Here is a 17,078-nt window from a genome sequence, read left to right as displayed (position 1 = left end):
TTCAATGCTTGGTTCTCCCAGGAGCTCCTTGATCTACATGCCAAGAAGATGACAGTGCTGTCCACCTGGAAAGCAAAACCTAATGATGCCTCCAAGGCAGCTTTTAAAACCATCTCCAAAGAGTATAAGACGGCCATAACCAAAGCCAAAACTACATTCTATAATTCTAGGATAGCAAAGGCCAAATCAGGGACTGAAGACATTTTTGCAATTTTTAGTGAGCTGTAGACTCCCATCACCCCACCCCAGACTCTCCTCAAGGATGAAAACTGGTGTAATAATATCCAATCTGCTATGCTGGACAAACTAAATACTCTGCTAAACAAAATCCTTGCACATCAACTGGCTTTAAGCCACCAAAATGCTAATTTACAGAGCCCCATGTTTGTTGAACCTGAATCTGGTGAATCCATGCCTTTCGACTTTAAGGACATGACTGAACCAGAAGTCATTGCCCTCATTAAATCCATTAAACCCTCATACGGCAAAGGGGATGCCTGTCCTGCACAGCTCATTAAAGACTGTGCCCCCACCTTGGCCCCTTTCCTCACAGCCTTCATTAATGCATCCTTCCAGTCTGGCCATGTCCCAACTGGTCTTAAGGAAGCTTGGGTATGCCCTCTCCTTAAAAAACCCTCGCTTGACCCTAAGGTCCCAGGGAACTATAGACCCATCACCACAGTTCCATTCCTATTAAAAATCCTGGACAAAGCAGCCTACCTGCAAGTCCAAACAGAAATTCCTTGAGGCTAATCTTCTTCTCGGCCTCTGGCAGTCTGGTTTCAGTCCAGGACACGGTACCAAAACTGCATTTCTAGACCTAAAAAATCAAATGGATGACTTCCGAGATGGAGTCAAACCTGCGCTCCTGTTGCTCTTTGATTTATCTGCAGCATTCAACCTGGTGGATCATAAGACACTCTGCCACCATCTCTCCAATGCGAACTTCTCCCCCCAAGGCATGTGCTTGGATCACCTTGTTTCTTCAAGGAAGTGTTATGAAAGTCTTCTCTGACTCAGCCTGTGCACACCCAAGTGATATAAAATGGAGAGACCCACAAGGCTGCTGCATAGCGCCTACTCTTTACAACCTTTTCACATGGCCATTGTTCAAAATTATGGAAGCCCTGGCCATCTCATACCCCATTATGCTGATGATAGGCAGGTGCTTATCCCTCTTACTGGTGATTATAAGTCCGACATGAACACCCTCAATGCCATATACTCAACTATCCAATCCTGGATGGCAGAAAATGTCTTAATAGTGAGAACGAACTTCTGCTGATTGGATCACCGGACACCCTTGGAAGACTAGACAAACAATACAGTTCCTTCTTGATTGACAACATACAGATCAAGGTATCCCAGTCTGTCAAGACCTTGGGTGTATTTCTGGACTCCAACCTTACTATGAACAGGCAGGTTAATGCATTGCTTCTACCTCCGCATATCATTCTAAACTTCTCAATGCAGCCAGACCCTTTCTCTCAGAACAGAACTGTCCCACCATTGCAAGAGCAATAATTGGTACCCAATTGGACTACTACAATTCCCTCTTTGTAGGGACCTCTGGCAGGAATATATACAAGCTCCAAACATTACAAAACAATGCACTTAGTGCTGCTACTGTTATTACTAGAAAGGACCATATCTCTGAGACTAGGAAACAGGTTCACTGGCTTCCCTTTAAAGAGAGGATCATCTTTAAACCTCTTGCCCTTATGCACAAATGTGTCCATAATCGAGCACCTCTGTACCTGGTTCAAAGAATAGCCAAACCGATCTCTGCTAGACCCATCAGAATGGCCTACACCAATCGAATTGCCATCCTTAAGACACGTAGAATTCGGGCAGGAGGCACCAGCTTCCCCACCATGGCCGTGACCCATTGGAACACTCTACCCCCTCACATCAGGTGGATTGATTCACACCTAGCCTTTCGCAAAGGGATAAAACCATGCCATTTGTATAACATAGCAATTAATGTTCTCGCTGTTGTTACAGCACAAGACTTAAACTCTGTAACCACCTATATGTGCATTATACCTTATTCATTGTTAGGTTAACAGCATGAGACTTGAACTCTGTAACCATCTATGTATGTAGTTTACCTTATTCATTGTTAGGTTAAACACATTTTTATCTATTAGAATACTTTCCCTCATGAAATATTTGTGCAGGTATCCCAACTAATTCTTTACGTCAGAATGCCTGCTCTGTGTAACCCTGAGCAACAACCATGAACCAAGCCTTCTTAATTGCAACAAGACAATCTTGTGCACCAGTGCCTCAGTGCCTCTGGGCTGTAGTTCGCTTTACAAATTCAAATAAATAAATAGAACATACTTGTTGGGTTGTGAGAGATGTCCCCTCTGCCTTTTACTTAGGCTGTGACATTCTCAATCGATTCACAATTAATTTGGTCCTAATAAATATCAAACTCTGGTACCCCATGGGCTTTGACAACACTGAGAAAGCATTCCGGTCAGCTCAATTGCTCCCTTATGTGGTTGAAGTTCAAGTGAGAGAAGAGGTTACCATCTGAGGACAGGTGCAACAATTTACAATTCCCCTAAGAATTAAGCCAGGACAGAACCTCAAAAACCAGGACACCCATATAAATTTGAAGTATCATCTCCAACAACAAGGTTTGTATTTACATCCGACACCCCTAGTTGACTTAGAACACAACACCATTCGAATTTTGGTGGATAAAGCGACCCTTGAAGTATCACTATTATAAAGGCAGTTGATGTCTGACATTATTCTATTGATTTAGGTAATGAGATCATTGGACCAATTCTAAATGACTGCTTCCATGTTGATGACGGTAAGCCTCTGGAAAAGATTTTCACTAGGCAAGGGGGGAATTTCTTGGTGTACTCTTCCTGCCCTCATGGTGTGGAAGAGGTGACCTATGACATCAGGAAGGATGAGGTGGTATTCAGAGTCAACAGTGACTACCGCCCATTCTTGGAACCTCCCGTCCAGGCCAACACCATCACAAGGGATCTCTCCACCCAACTGGAGGATACCGCAGAAATTGCCAAACCTGAGGTCTTTCCAGGCTTTAAGCAGATGGTCAAAGAACAAATCAATCGTGCTGATGCCTGTGAGATCGAGGAGCAAAAACAGAAGCTGAAACAGGTGTTTCTAGATTTTCAGGATATCTTTACCGTGGATTCATATGGCTGTGGACTCACAGAGATACTTTCAACCACCATACCCATGGACCCCGAGATGGCTCCAGTATTTGTGAAGCAATACTGGATACCTCTCGCGTCCATGGAGTCACTCACAGAGATTATTAAAAATTTAGAATCCTCTGGGATAATTTGTCCAATTCACAGTAACTTTAACAACCCAGTACTGGGGATACTCAAACCCAATAGCCAATGGAGAATGTGCGCAGACCTAAGGTAGATAAATAAATGGGTCCACATGCCAAGAAAGCCTCTACCCTACATCAGTCAGGGAATGGCCCAGATCCAAGGGTTAATGGTTTATTCCCCCATTGACCTGACCAACGGTTACTGGACAGTACCCATGAGTAGGGAAGACTAGTACAAGCTTGCCTTCACCTTCGGGGGGCAGCAATACACATGGACCTGAACCCCCTTTGGATACATAAACTCCAGCAACAAATTTAACATCTTCCTACATAAGGTCATGACCGATTTGGATGAAAGGGGAAACCTGGCCTATGTAGATGATGTCTTAATCATGAGCTCAACTGTGGAGAAACACATAGTGGAAATATGCTGAGTTCTGACCTAGTTGCAGAAAGCCAGAGCAAAACTGTCCTTTCAGAAGGCTCAGTGGTGTAAGTTCTGCATGAACTTCTTAGGGCATGAAATCACCCCTGAGGATCTCAGTCCCCAGGCGAGAAAGGTCAAAGCATTATTGAAATTGAAAGACCCTACTACTCTGCGAGAACTGGGAAGCCTTCTTGGAATCATAAATTATAGTATGAAGTTCATTTAAGACTACGAAGAAGTTACTCGACCCTTGGTCCATTTATTAAAGGCCGGGGTCAAGTGGGAGTGCGATCCGGACCAATCCGAGGCAGTAAAACAACTAAAGAGAAACCTTTCCCAAGCCCCTTGTTTTACTTACCCCATAAAGAACAAGGAGTTCTTCTTGGAGACAGGGTTCTCAGATACTTTCTGAACAGCTGTATTATACCAAAAGCATGAGTAGGTCAACATGGTAATCTCGTACGCAAGCAAGTATTTGTCCTCTGTGGGGGAAAAATTCAATGATTATCAAAAGGCACTCCTAGTAACAGTGTGGGTGCTAAAGAATTACTGCCCATTCATCCAAGGGGAGCATATTGGAGACTCCTCACCAACCCTAGCAATCCTTACAAAGTGACCAAACCCGAACAGGAAATGTAAGCAATTCCAGAATTACCTCTTGTTTTCTGTCCATGCAAAACTTTCCTGTGGAGGTCAGATATGGCTAGTGCAAGGTTTGGTTGACTTGCATGACTGTGCTCAATAAAACTGTATCAAGGACAAAAGTCTAAGGATCAATGACAACATGGAGGCGTACCTTACATCCCTGCACAAAGTCTATGAGGAAGACACGTGTCAGGGGATACCCACAGTTTATGTGGGTGGGTGCTCCTACCATGTTGACAATTACGGGGAAAACGAGCTAGTGCCCGGGGGATTGGGAATGCCTCAGTGAATGACTCCCTGGAACCCTTTGCTGGGTACAAAATAGGTCCCCAAAGTAGTCAGGTGGCAGACTTGATGGCTGTACCTCAAGCCATCCTCACTGCAGCACATCACCAACTCAAGCAACTGGCCATATGCACTGACTTATGTCAGGAATGGGTTTGTGGAACACCTGATTAACTGGAAAAAATGGAGGCATGCTGTGTGCAAACAATAAACTGCTAAAGCATGGGGAATTAATTAACTGAATTGATGCTCTGGTAATCTCTAATGAGATGACCATCTATTGGAAAAAGACCAGAGGTCACTCTAGGATAGAGGGAACAGACAAGACTGGAAATTACTTGGCTGACCAGTTGGCAAAAACCAGAGCCACTGACGGGGATCTCATAGAAACCAAATCCCTTTTGGAAGCAAGAGCAACACAGGTTCGATCCCCTGGTCCATGCTTAGAAACATCTTGGTATTAAGTGCGTTATTAATAACCAATCATATCATATTATGCCAATAATGAACTCTCAACTGCCCAGTGGAGTAAACGAACCCCAGATGCGGATTTCATTACTGCACAAAAAGTGGACCCAATTATTGGGAAATGTTATTAACATATTGAAGACCCTGTGAATTTACCTCTTACAGAATCGGATTATACTGGGTAGGAGGACCAGCGGGTGTTGATGATGTTTTCCAAAATGTTCCAAATCGAAGATGGTTTGTTGGTACGGAGATCTATATCTGGATGTGACCAGTGGGTGACACTTACCTCATTCAGAAGCCTAATGTTAATTCACACCCATGACCCAGCTACTGCCAGCCATGGGGGGTTTCATACAACATTAGAAATATTGTGCAAGTTTGTATACAGGTCCCACATAGGTCAGGATCTCGACATCTACTTGAAAGTGTGTCTTATGTGTGCTCAGTTTCATCCAAGTCCCCTCACACACAGGGTGCCCTTACAAAAAAGGTAAATGACTCTGCCGTGGTCGGATTTGCAAGTCGATTTCATCGGGCAAGAGCATCACTCCTCTAGAGGAAACAAGTACATAATAATCATAAAATTCTTGTTTACCAAGTGGGTAGAATGCCCACATCTTCTCTCGCTTTGGCCTTCCCCAAAGGATTGAGTCGGACCGAGGAAGTCATTTCACCAGCGAAGTGATGACCAAGAAGTGGGAGATACTAGTGGTAAAAAGAAAACTCCACTTTGCCTACCATTGAGCCATGAGCGGAAGAGTTGAGAGGTACAATAACAAAATTGTGGGCATCTTGAAGAAGTTTGTGGCAGATGATGGACCTAGTTGGGACATCCGATCACCCCATTATCCCTTTCTCTTTCCTAAAGTCAACCGAGGCAAAACCCGGGGGGAGGCGACTTGTGGGGTGAACAATACAGCTCCAGAGTGACAGAGATGGGGAGGCTATGCTAGGCCCCTATTGTGAGAGTGAAACTGGCTAATGTAAAGTCCCATTGAAATATAAAAGCCAGTACAAAACAGTAATTTCTGACATAAGGCCTAGTGAAATTAAAAGAAATGGGGCTACTTCAACTGCACTAAAATGGACAGGCGCTCAAGTGAAAGGGAATCTACCTGAGAGCTTAAACTGCTGGATATGCCCAATGAATGGGAAAAGAATTGTGGTGCTGCAGATGCTGACTTTGTGTAAACTGGGAAAAGGCACCTTTTGACGGATTCAAAATTGCAGCAGTACACATGGGAAAATATACATTGAAATGCTGTGTCTCTGAAAAATAAAAGGGCTTGTGCCTTACATTTAAAAAGTGAAGCCAAGTGACATATTTCATTTGACATGGAGAAAGACACTTACCTTCCACAAATGTATGTCTTTATTTATTTATTTGTTTATTTATATGTATAGTGCACCTAACCCAATGGTATCTGGGCGCATTGTTAGGAAAACAGTTAGTTACAGTAAGGAGAGACATTGGCCCTCATTACGACCCTTGCGGAAATCGACTGACCGGAGCGCCACAGCGTAAATAGCGTTTCCGCCATTGCACGAAGGAGCAAAGTGCGGCCCATTCCGACCCATCGGGCACGAGCACCACGGCATGGCGGAAGTGCTAAGTCCGCGATGGCGGAAAAGACCCCAAAACGGCCCACACCGCCGCCGTACGGGGCCCCAGGTGCAATACCGCCACCCCTCCTAGCGGTCACCGCAGTGTGCGCCTACCGGAAAGTACGGTGGCCGGAAATATACGGAAACGGAAGTTAAAACACGGGCCCGGAACGGGAAACATCCCGGCGTACACCTATAAATACACTAAAACCACACAACCACTAAAAACACTACCCTGAGACACACCCCACCCCGTCAACCACCCTAGCGAAACCAAGAAAAATGGGAAAAGCAGCGAAGAAAGCGTGCGACCGCAAGCGGCAGGTCCACTTCTCCCGTGAGGAACTCACCGTGCTAACAGAGACCCTCCAGGAGAATGCTGCCGTGGTCTTCTCCACGCAAATGACCAGGACGGCACTTGCAAACAAGAAGGCCATATGGGCTCTGGTGGCACAGCGGGTAAGTGCGGTGGGGACCGCACCCCGCACCCCACAGCAATGCCGCAAGCGATGGGACGACCTGCGGATACGCGTCCGCAGCATACTCTCTGCCAACCGCAACATTGCCACAGCCACCGGGGGAGGTCCTGAATCACCCATCAAGTTGACCCCCTGGGAAGAAATCTGTGCCTCCACCATCGGAATGGAGAGCATTGAGGGAGTCGGAGGGATGGAGAAAGGAGTGCAGACATCCGAAGATTCAGGTAGGTGGGCCAGATATAACAAGCCACACAGTCCATCCATGTGAAGCACCATGCGTCCACATAGTGCAACAGAAACACATGTCCAGGATAAGGTCCACACACATCGGCCTGATAGCGCACGTTAAAACCCACAATAAATACATAAATAATTAAAAACCCCTAATACACGCACTACACGTGCAGCAGGCACACCCAAACTGCAGGCTGCCAAACAACTGCACCCTCACTCCACACACAAATCAAAGCACCTCCAAGGACCCGACCCAAATCACCCTCAGGTACCACCCCAAAGCATGTGATACAATGCCATTCCAATTCCCACAGACCCATCAATAACCCTCGCCCTCCTTTACTCCACCACAGGGTCCGATCCAAACGACGAGCCACAGGACACCCCTACCAGCACACCTGCAAAGAGGGCCAAGACCAACGGCCAGAGACCCTCCACCTCAGCTGCACGCATCAAGACACGGCAGCAGCACAAATCAGGTGGTAGCACAGAGGAGGGAACATCAACAGGCACCCCAGCAGCCAGCATGGCCACAACACCACCACCACAGGTCCCCCCAATGGATGCCACAGAAGGCACTGCCTCTGGTGGCAGCAGCACCATAGGTGACACCCCATTGATGGCAGCATGCTCGGACACAGAAGACGGGGATGTCGAGGTCAGATCCATCCATGACCTGTCCCAATCCCCCTGTCTGTCCCATCCCGTACAACATGAGGATACCACGCAGGGGCAGCCACAAGACGACGACTGGCCATCCCCCCCAAGCCCTGTGGCAAGGCAACATGAGGACAACAGCCCCTCTGTGACACCCCCGCAAATGGGCATGGCCCAGCAGAGGCAACAGTCCCTCGACAAGTTAATCGTCCAACAGCAGCAAATGGCCACACTCCTCAAGGACCATGCCGATGAATGTGGGGGCACCAAGGCAGACATAGAAACATCAACAGAGACACTTAGGGCAGAAATGGAGAGATGTACAGAGACGCTAAGGGCACAAATTGAGAGTAGCACCGAGAGCCTGAGAGTCCAAATGGAGAGAAGCACCGAGAGCCTGAGGGGGCAACTGCATGCGACGTCCAAAGACGTATGTGCCGAACTTGCCGCAGTGCGCCGTGTGCTCACTGAGCTCTCGCAAACCCTTAGGGACATGCATGGACGTGAGCAGGCAGACACATCATCCGTTGCAAGTTCCGTCCAGGGCAGCCCCCAACGTAGATCAGGGAGGAACCTGCGCTCCACAGGCAGGGGTGCCCCTGATACCCGCAGAGGGGGCTTGCAATAGCGACAGGCCACTGACAATGAGCATCTTTGGACACTGGTGTTCGGGTGGGAGGTAGGAGGGTGGAGGGGGTGTGTTGGGCTCACTTGGGTGGCGGGTCGATAGGGTGTTCAACATGATATCACATATGCCATAAAAAGTGCACGATCACCCAATGAGATGTGTGGACATTGATCTTTGTGTACTAGGCCATCATAGGCGTACAGTCCATATTGTGCATGTCCCAGACACACGCAGTGCCACGAGTCCCGTGTCCATGTATCAGCCCCCAGGCGTGAGTGCTAGAAGCATACATCAATGAGATGCTGACGGATGTCACGGCCCTCCGGTGCCTCGCAGACTCCTTGAGGTGCTGCCACATCCCCACCCTCATCATGACCATCATCCGGTGCTTGCAGTTCAGCGTCAGGGGGCATGGGCACATTTCTACGTACGCACATGTTGTGGAGCATGACACATGCCATGACCATCTTTGCAACCTTCTCATGGCGGTACAGGAGTGCCCCGCCAGACCTGCTGAGGCAGCGGAAACGAGTCTTCAGTAGGCCGAATGCCTGTTCTATGACTACACGGGTACGTGAGTGGGCATGGTTGTAGTCCTCCTCATGCAGGTCCCGTGGGTTCCGGACTGGTGTGAGGAGCCATCTCTTCAGTGGATATCCAGCATCACCTGTATGTGGACGATAAACGTAGGATGTGGAATGCCATTGATACGTACGCACACCCCCCCCCCCTTCCTGCCAGTACATTGCCAAATCACATACCCCACATCATCATGCATGAGATGAGACTCACCGAGTAGCCAGGATCTGTACCCTGCGTGTCGCTCCATGTAGCGTGGTATGGTAGAGTTCCTCAAGACCATGGAATCATGGGTTGATCCAGGGAATCGGGCACAACAATGCGTAATGATCCTGTTGGAGTCACACACCATTTGTACATTCAGGGAATGAAATTGTTTTCGGTTGCGGTACTGGGCCTCCATGGCATGTGGGACGACCAATTCAACATGGGTGCAGTCGATGGCACCAATGCAACCCGGTATGCCGGCAAGTGCATGGAATCCCACTTTTGTGTTCGTAATTTCCTGCTCCGAGCGTGGTAGGGAGATGTAGTCGTCTGCGTGCTGCAGGAGGGCATCGAGCACTTGGAATAGTGTCCGTGAAAACAGTGGCTGTGATATGCCATGCAACTGTCCGACTGTGTGCTGGTAGGTGCCTGTGGCCAGGAAGTGGAGTACAGACACCACCTTCAGTAGGGGTGGGATTGCGGTTGGGCTATCTATCATGCTGACTAGGTCAGCCTGTGTCATGTCCACAATGGCGGCTATGGTGTCCCGGTCCAGACGGTAGAGGGTGTGGATCTGCTCATCAGTGAGGTTGAACGGATGTGCTCGGAGGCGTGGGATTGCGGGCTGCCTGCGTGGTGGTAGTGGCTGTGCTGCTGGGCCTTGCTGGCCCTGCCTTGGCCTCCTCCTCCTCCTGCGTCTCCTCCGTGCGGCTGGTTGTAGTTGTTGTTCGTCTTCTTCTTGGAGTCGGAGCACTTGCAGTGCTATCAGGTCCCCCAGGGCCAACATCGCGAGTCCTGCCGGTAGCATTTCGCTGTGGTTGTGGGAGGAGACTGGCTGTGCAATTTATGTGTTTTCAGGCTGTATGGCCTCCACCTGTGGTGATTGATTCCACCTGTGCAAACGGCTCTCCCCTTTGGCCGAGCACGTCCCGCGCACTACGCTGCAATTCGGGTAATGGTATCTTGCTATTGCAATCATGTATTTGTACCCGATGGGCGTGTAAGATTGGTTGATATGTTCATTCTGCTGTGGTCCCATTGTTTCCCATACTATCTGTGCAGTCGCGAACGGACTTGTGAAGGGTCAGTGGAACGTAGTACTCGAGTAACGGTGGGCCCTCATGCATCACTGTACCGAGTTGCAACGACGGGCGGGGCGTCCCATTTGTGGGTGAAGGCAGTTGCCATTTTCACACACAGCCGCACTCGATGGAATAATTAGTGATTTCAAACGGCCACAGATGCCTTTTCGACGTGATGTTGCAAATGAGGAATTCGAAGGGCGGCGCTTTCGGTTTCCAGCTAGCGGCGAGGAGATGCCCACAGGTCTGACTGCAAATGTAACGTTCTATTGTTCTATGTCCTTGAGACAGGGCCCATGGCGAGGGAGCAATGATTGATATGAATAGTTTGGGATGCGCAATAGCTACGTGGGCGATGAGGCCGGCCATTCCCAAATACATGTTACTTCACAACACTGGATTTACGGGCTGGGGCACTGTGGATGTAGCAGGCTGCATTACGCACAGACTCAATGGACGTTTCTAATGTCATGTGAGTAATAATTCAGGCGTTTTGATCCCGGGATGAGGGAATGATGAATGGATGCATGGGCAGGTGATTTGGTGCAGAGTTTGCCATGTACAGGGCTTCTTGGGATCTATCCGCCTCCCCTACGCTATGTGATGCAGGGCTGCCATAGTGGGACCATCGTCTATCTGGCCTTGTTGAGCCCTCCCTGTCTCGACGCGCCCTCAGACACTTGTGTCCATGCACGTTAACATTCCCATCTGATGGATTCTGTTTTGGCAGACGCATGCACAGGTACACTCGTTCGTGATGGTGTTTACACCTAGGTATAGATGGTTATGAGTCGCAAGTGGCTTTGGGGTGTTGATGATCCTTTGGAGTGGGCTGGCATGCATATGGCTGTGGATTTCGTGTGCTCATTGAAGTGAGTTGTTCGAATGTAGTTCTGATGGCCATTCTGTTCTTGTTCTTTTCTTTTGGTTGACAGGTATCTCCTCCCCTTTTGCCACTGCCATCTGTATGCCACTCCTGCAGATGGATTTTACTCCCGACACCTGCTGCTTCGTGTTAATTGGTGGAGCAGCATTACGATCTTATGGGACGATCGCCAGTGGCCCACATGCCCTTACGCAGTACTGGTGGCTCGGAGCAACATTTCGGCCTTTCAGCTGGACTAGTGCCTCCCCATTGGGACGGCCCTGCGGTTGTGTGTGCTTCCTTTTTGCCTTTTCGTACGTGATTGTGGCTCTGTGTACCATGATGGGACAGGGCGTCACACAAGTAGTGGCTGGTCTTTTCTTGCGGATGCAGCCCACAATGGTGAAATGTGTTTTGGAGTTCATGGCCTGATGGCTGTATGGGCTTGGTGATTTTGTTGTGCATTAAATTTCTATTCTGATTTGGGCCGTGTAGCGTTTTTCTTTGCAAGTGATGTGGCATGTGCCTATATGTGGGGCGATGTATTGTGAGGAGATCTGCATTGGGTTCCTGCTTTGGGGTTTAGTTGCGTGGTACTGTGCTGGGCGCGTTTGCCTACTGAGCCCGTGAGGTCAGGGATGGGGGCTGCCTATATGACAGTTTGGATGTTGTCATGCTCAGGGGCGGGGGATTGGGTTTTGTGTGACAGATGGCGGTCAGCCAGGTGGACTGGTGGAATGTTGTTATTTTCGGAATGTTGCTGGTCACAGGTGCCTGTGTTTGCGTGCGTTTCGGGGGGGGGGGACTGTGGTCATGTCCATTGGGATGGCTTCTGTATTCGTGCCATCTGTGCCCTGCAGCTCCCATTGGCCCCTGTTGTGTTTCTTTTGTTCGTTGGCATGCATGGGTGCTTTGTACATTTCAATGGTTGCATTGTGACTTCATTGCACCTACAGGGAGTTGTACTTTGTGGGCAGGGAGCGGTGTACAGGCACTCAGTGGGGCCGTTTACGGTTGATTCGCGATGCCGTACTTCTCGCCATGGCGGAATGGTCCATTCCGCCATGCCTGATGGCGTTAGGTACATGTCCGCTAGGGTCGGAATTGGCGTACCGTTGCACCATGGTGGTGTTTGCGGTTTGGCATGGCGCGCGCGCGCGTGCTTAGTGCAGTTAGCGTTGGCGTTCACTACGGTGTCGCTAATGGCTTCGTACTTTGCGGTGACGGGTCATAGTCGCACCGAGCGCTATTCGATGGCGGTATTGCATTTCCGCCATCGTTTTCCCCTTTCCGCCAGGGTCGTAATGAGGGCCATTACATCCTTAAGTACAGATTAGTTGCAGATGAGTGAAACATTACAATACAGTGAGGTACTAAGAGATACATAGTATGATGGGCATTACATGGCAGTGCAGTTTTCATGGTAGGCGAGGAGCTTAATTAAATGAGTTACTGCTCCTGTACGAAGAGCCAGGTTTTCAGTTTTTTTCTAAATGTCCAATAGGATGGTTCTGCTCTTAGTGTCAGAGGCATAAAGTTCCAGAGTTTCGCAGCATGTACTGGGAAGATGTTACCTTCTGCTTTTTGTCATTTGAATCTGGGTATTTTTAGGCCGTGAGCATGAGTAGACCAGATAGGTTTATTGGTAAGATGTTTTATAAATGTGTTGGTTAGATATGGAGCTGCATTAGAAAGGCACTTGTGAGTTGTTAGTGATAATGTTTTTTTTTTATTTGTCTTTATTTAGTTTATAAACAGAAGTCAAGGTACAAAAATGAAAAAAACATTTTAATGCTTTGATATACAAGACAAATCAGTGAGATTCAATTACGGTAGAAGTTTGTGTTGACAAGCTCATTGTCTCTGATTAAGTCCTGTACGAGTACCCAACTTCCCCATACCCCTGATCCAACCCCCCACCTCCCAGTCGGTCGTGCAGTTTTCAGTTCAATCATTGCTGCGTTTTAAAGATAGCAGTCGAGGCCTCTTATGCGTCATAGAGATGGCTTTATTGATGAGAGTAGGGTAGTGCAGCGTAGTGGGTCGATTCCATTTTGTTTCCAGCTTCCACAGGAGAGGTCGATGGGTGGACTTCGGAAGAGTCCGTTGGGGAGATATCTGGCTTTATAGTCCATCCATAGGGCCTCCACCTGCGCTGACCTTCCATGGAGTGATGCCGTAATGTGCTCCATTATGCATATGTTGGTGGCGACGTTAGCCCATTCGTTTTTGGTGGGCAGTGAAGTGGATTTCCATTTCGTAACGAGTACGGCTGGAGCTGCCAACAGTAGCTGGGGGGCCAGGTCTCTTACTCTGGTCCAATCGTCATAATTTTTCTCAAGGACAAATAGAATAAGGTAGGGGTCTAACGTTCTGGTGATGCCGTCGATCTCTTTTATCCAGCCCAAGACCTTGTTCCAGAAGACTGTTATGCAGGTGCAGCTCCACCACATGTGCCAATAGTCTGCGCTTTCTCCACATCCTCTCCAGCATTCGGGACTAACTGTTTGAAACATTTTAGATAGTCTGGCGGGATCATATTGCCATCGATGGAGTAATTTGATGGCATGAAGTTTGTATTGACTCGCAACAGAGATTTGTGTAGCTGCTTTGCATATGGTTCTCCATAGCTCTGGGGTGAACCGTTCACCAAAGTCTCTTCCCCATTTGTCTCTCAATAGATCTGTGTTCCCCCCTCACCTTCTATCAGTTTCTTTATACATTGCCGATATCAGGCCTTTCATTTCTGTTCTCGAGTCTAATATCTTCTCAAAGGGTGTGAGGTCCCTCATTAGGCAAGGCTTCCACTTTGGTCTCGTCTTTTATTTGAATATACTGGAACGTGGATAAAGGGCCAATTCCGAGGGCTTCAGTCAATTCTGGAAGGGATATGAAAGAGTCCTTTCTTTGTAGTTGTCCAACTCTCTCTAGGTCGGCTTCATACCATGCTTGGAACCTTCCTACATTCGGGATTTGGTCGTTGATTCCGGGTGACCATAGATGGCTCAAGGGGGCGGGCCATGTGGTGATGTTTAGCATATTCTTGCTCGGAGTCCAGATGTCCCATATAGTACTAAGTATTGGGTGATCTTTAAGTTTTCTAGAAATCCTCCTTGTGGGATGGTTATCCATGCTGACCCATTGAATGCTTGTGAGGTTGCAAAGGTGGGGGATCAGGACTCTGAGTTGGGAAGCTTCATAGTATTTTTGCAGGTTAGGAAGGCCAACCCCTCCTTTTTCTTTGGGGAGTATTAGAGTCTTGTACGAGATCCTTGCCTTCTTTCCTTGCCAGAGAAATTTGAGGATGGCTCTTTTGGTATCCACGAAGAAACTGTTAGGGATTCTGATCGGTAGCATTTGGAAGGGGTACAGGAATCGGGAAGGGACACCATTTTAAACGCGTTGAGTCGACCCAGCCAGGATATCGTGAGCTTTTCCCATCTCACCAGGTAGGCCCGGAACTGTTGTAGTAAGGGAGGAAAGTTTGCCTTATAGGGATCGTTTAGTTGTTTGGTGATCAATATCCCTAAGTATCGTAATTTTGCATGTTCAATATTGAGACCCAGTGTGGAGAATTTGATATTGTTTGCCTCTTCCTGACCTTGGAGTGGGAAAAGTGTGGATTTCTGTTTATTTACCTTGAACCCCGAGAGCTTGCCAATTCATCTAATAAGAGGAGAGCTCGGGGGACTGAGATTGTAGGGTTGGTAACGTGGAGGAGGATATCATCCGCGTAAAGGGCCACTTTATATTCTGTCGCCCCCAGGTGTATACCCTCCACTGTTGGATCAGTTCTTATTGATATTGCTAGGGGCTCTAGGGAGAGAGCGAAAAGGATTGCGGAAAGGGGGCATCCCTGGCGAGTCCCTCTTTCTAGGCTGAACCATCTAGAATATTCGGCATTCACAAATATTGCCGCCTTAGGGTCCGTTTATACCGCATGTATTGCCCTTCTGAACCTCGGGCCCATCCCAACCTTCCACAGCACTGCTTTCAGGAATCCCCATTCGACCCTGTCGAAGGCTTTCTCTGCATCTATGGATAGGAGAGTAGGGTCGTTGTCCATGGTTTGGGATGCGTGAATTAAGTGTAGGATCTTGCGCATTGTGTCGGCCCCCTGTCTTCCCAGTATAAACCCAACCTGTTCAGAGTGTATAAATTGGGGCATGAATGTCTCCAGCCTTGAGGCCAGTACCCTTGCGTACATTTTTGCGTCCGGATTGAGTAGTGAAATGGGGCGGTAAGAACCGCATTTCATGGGGTCTCTCCCATCTTTGGGGATTACTGTGATGAGAGCCCTGAAAAAAGAGTCGGGAGGTTTCCCAGTATCAATTATTTTGTTGAAGAGTTCTGTTAGGAAGGGGGTGAGGAAAGAGATGAAAGTTTTATAAAATCCAGCTGTGTAGCTGTCCTCCCCCGGTGACTTACCCAAGGTGAGCCTTTTTATTGTAGCCTGGACTTCCAGTTCGGTTATGGGGGTTTCCAGCAATTCGACGTCTACAGAGGGAATGCGGGGCATGTGTATTGAGGACAGGTAGGATTCTATTTCTGGTGGGTCGGGATTTATCTCAGAGGAGTATAGAGTTTCATAGAAGTTGGCAAAGCTTTCTGGGGTAGTGGGGCAGCGGTGCGAATTAGGGGAGGAGTCGTCGATTATTTGTAGTACTCTTCGTTCGGCTCTTTGTTCTCTGAGCCTAGCGGCAAGAAGTGCATCTGCCTTGTCTTTTTTTTCATAGAATTTTTGCTTCAGAAATCTCAGCTTGCGTACTATCTGTTCGTGTTCTAAGAGCTTCAGTTCATTTCTCTTCTCCCTTGACTCGTTCAGTTTTGCTCGGTCGGATTCCGATTCTCTCCGGTTGTTGGACTCCAGCTGGGTAATTTCGGTTTGTAACCTGTTTTCAATAATGTTTCTCTCTCTTTTCTTTTTACACGCCTTCTCTTATTAGAATCCCTCTCCAGGTGGCTTTAGCAGCCTCCCATACAGTTTGCTTAGCTACCTCGCCATTGTCGTTAGTTTAAAAAAACTGGGTGATTTCAGACTCCTTTTCAGCCTTAAAGGCTACGTCTTTCCAGAGGGTCTCATTGCATCGCCATTTTCCACTCTTGACTGGTAGATTCATCCTCTGGATGTCTGTGAGGACCATGTCACGGTCGGACCAAGCGATCGGGATAATCTCTGAGTGCGATACCATCTCTGCCAGGTCACTGGATACGTATACATAGTCAATTCTGGTGTATGTGTTGTGGGGGGTGGAGTAGAAAGTGAAGCCTTGTTTGTCTGGATGGTGCTCTCTCCACACGTCCCTCATGTTATACGTTTCCATCATGGTAGCTAGTTCAGTTTGTTCGGTTCTGCCGCTGAGTTTGACATTGAGGTTGCCGGGCTTACGATCTCTGACAGGGTCTGCCCATTGATTGAAATCGCCACCTAGGATGACATGGCCGGATGCCTCGAGTAGGATCTTTGCAATCGTTTTAGTGAGGAATCTGGACTGACCCATATTTGGGGAGTAGAGGGTCGCAATGGTTACATTTATTTTCCCTATGTGGCCGTTGAGTAGAAGCGCTCTGCCTTCTATATTG

The sequence above is a fragment of the Ambystoma mexicanum genome, chromosome 1q, assembly GCF_040938575.1.
Source record: "Ambystoma mexicanum isolate Mex_15411 chromosome 1q, UKY_AmexF1_1, whole genome shotgun sequence".
Taxonomy (NCBI): Eukaryota; Metazoa; Chordata; class Amphibia; order Caudata; family Ambystomatidae; genus Ambystoma; species Ambystoma mexicanum.
This window is presented reverse-complemented; position numbering follows the sequence as displayed.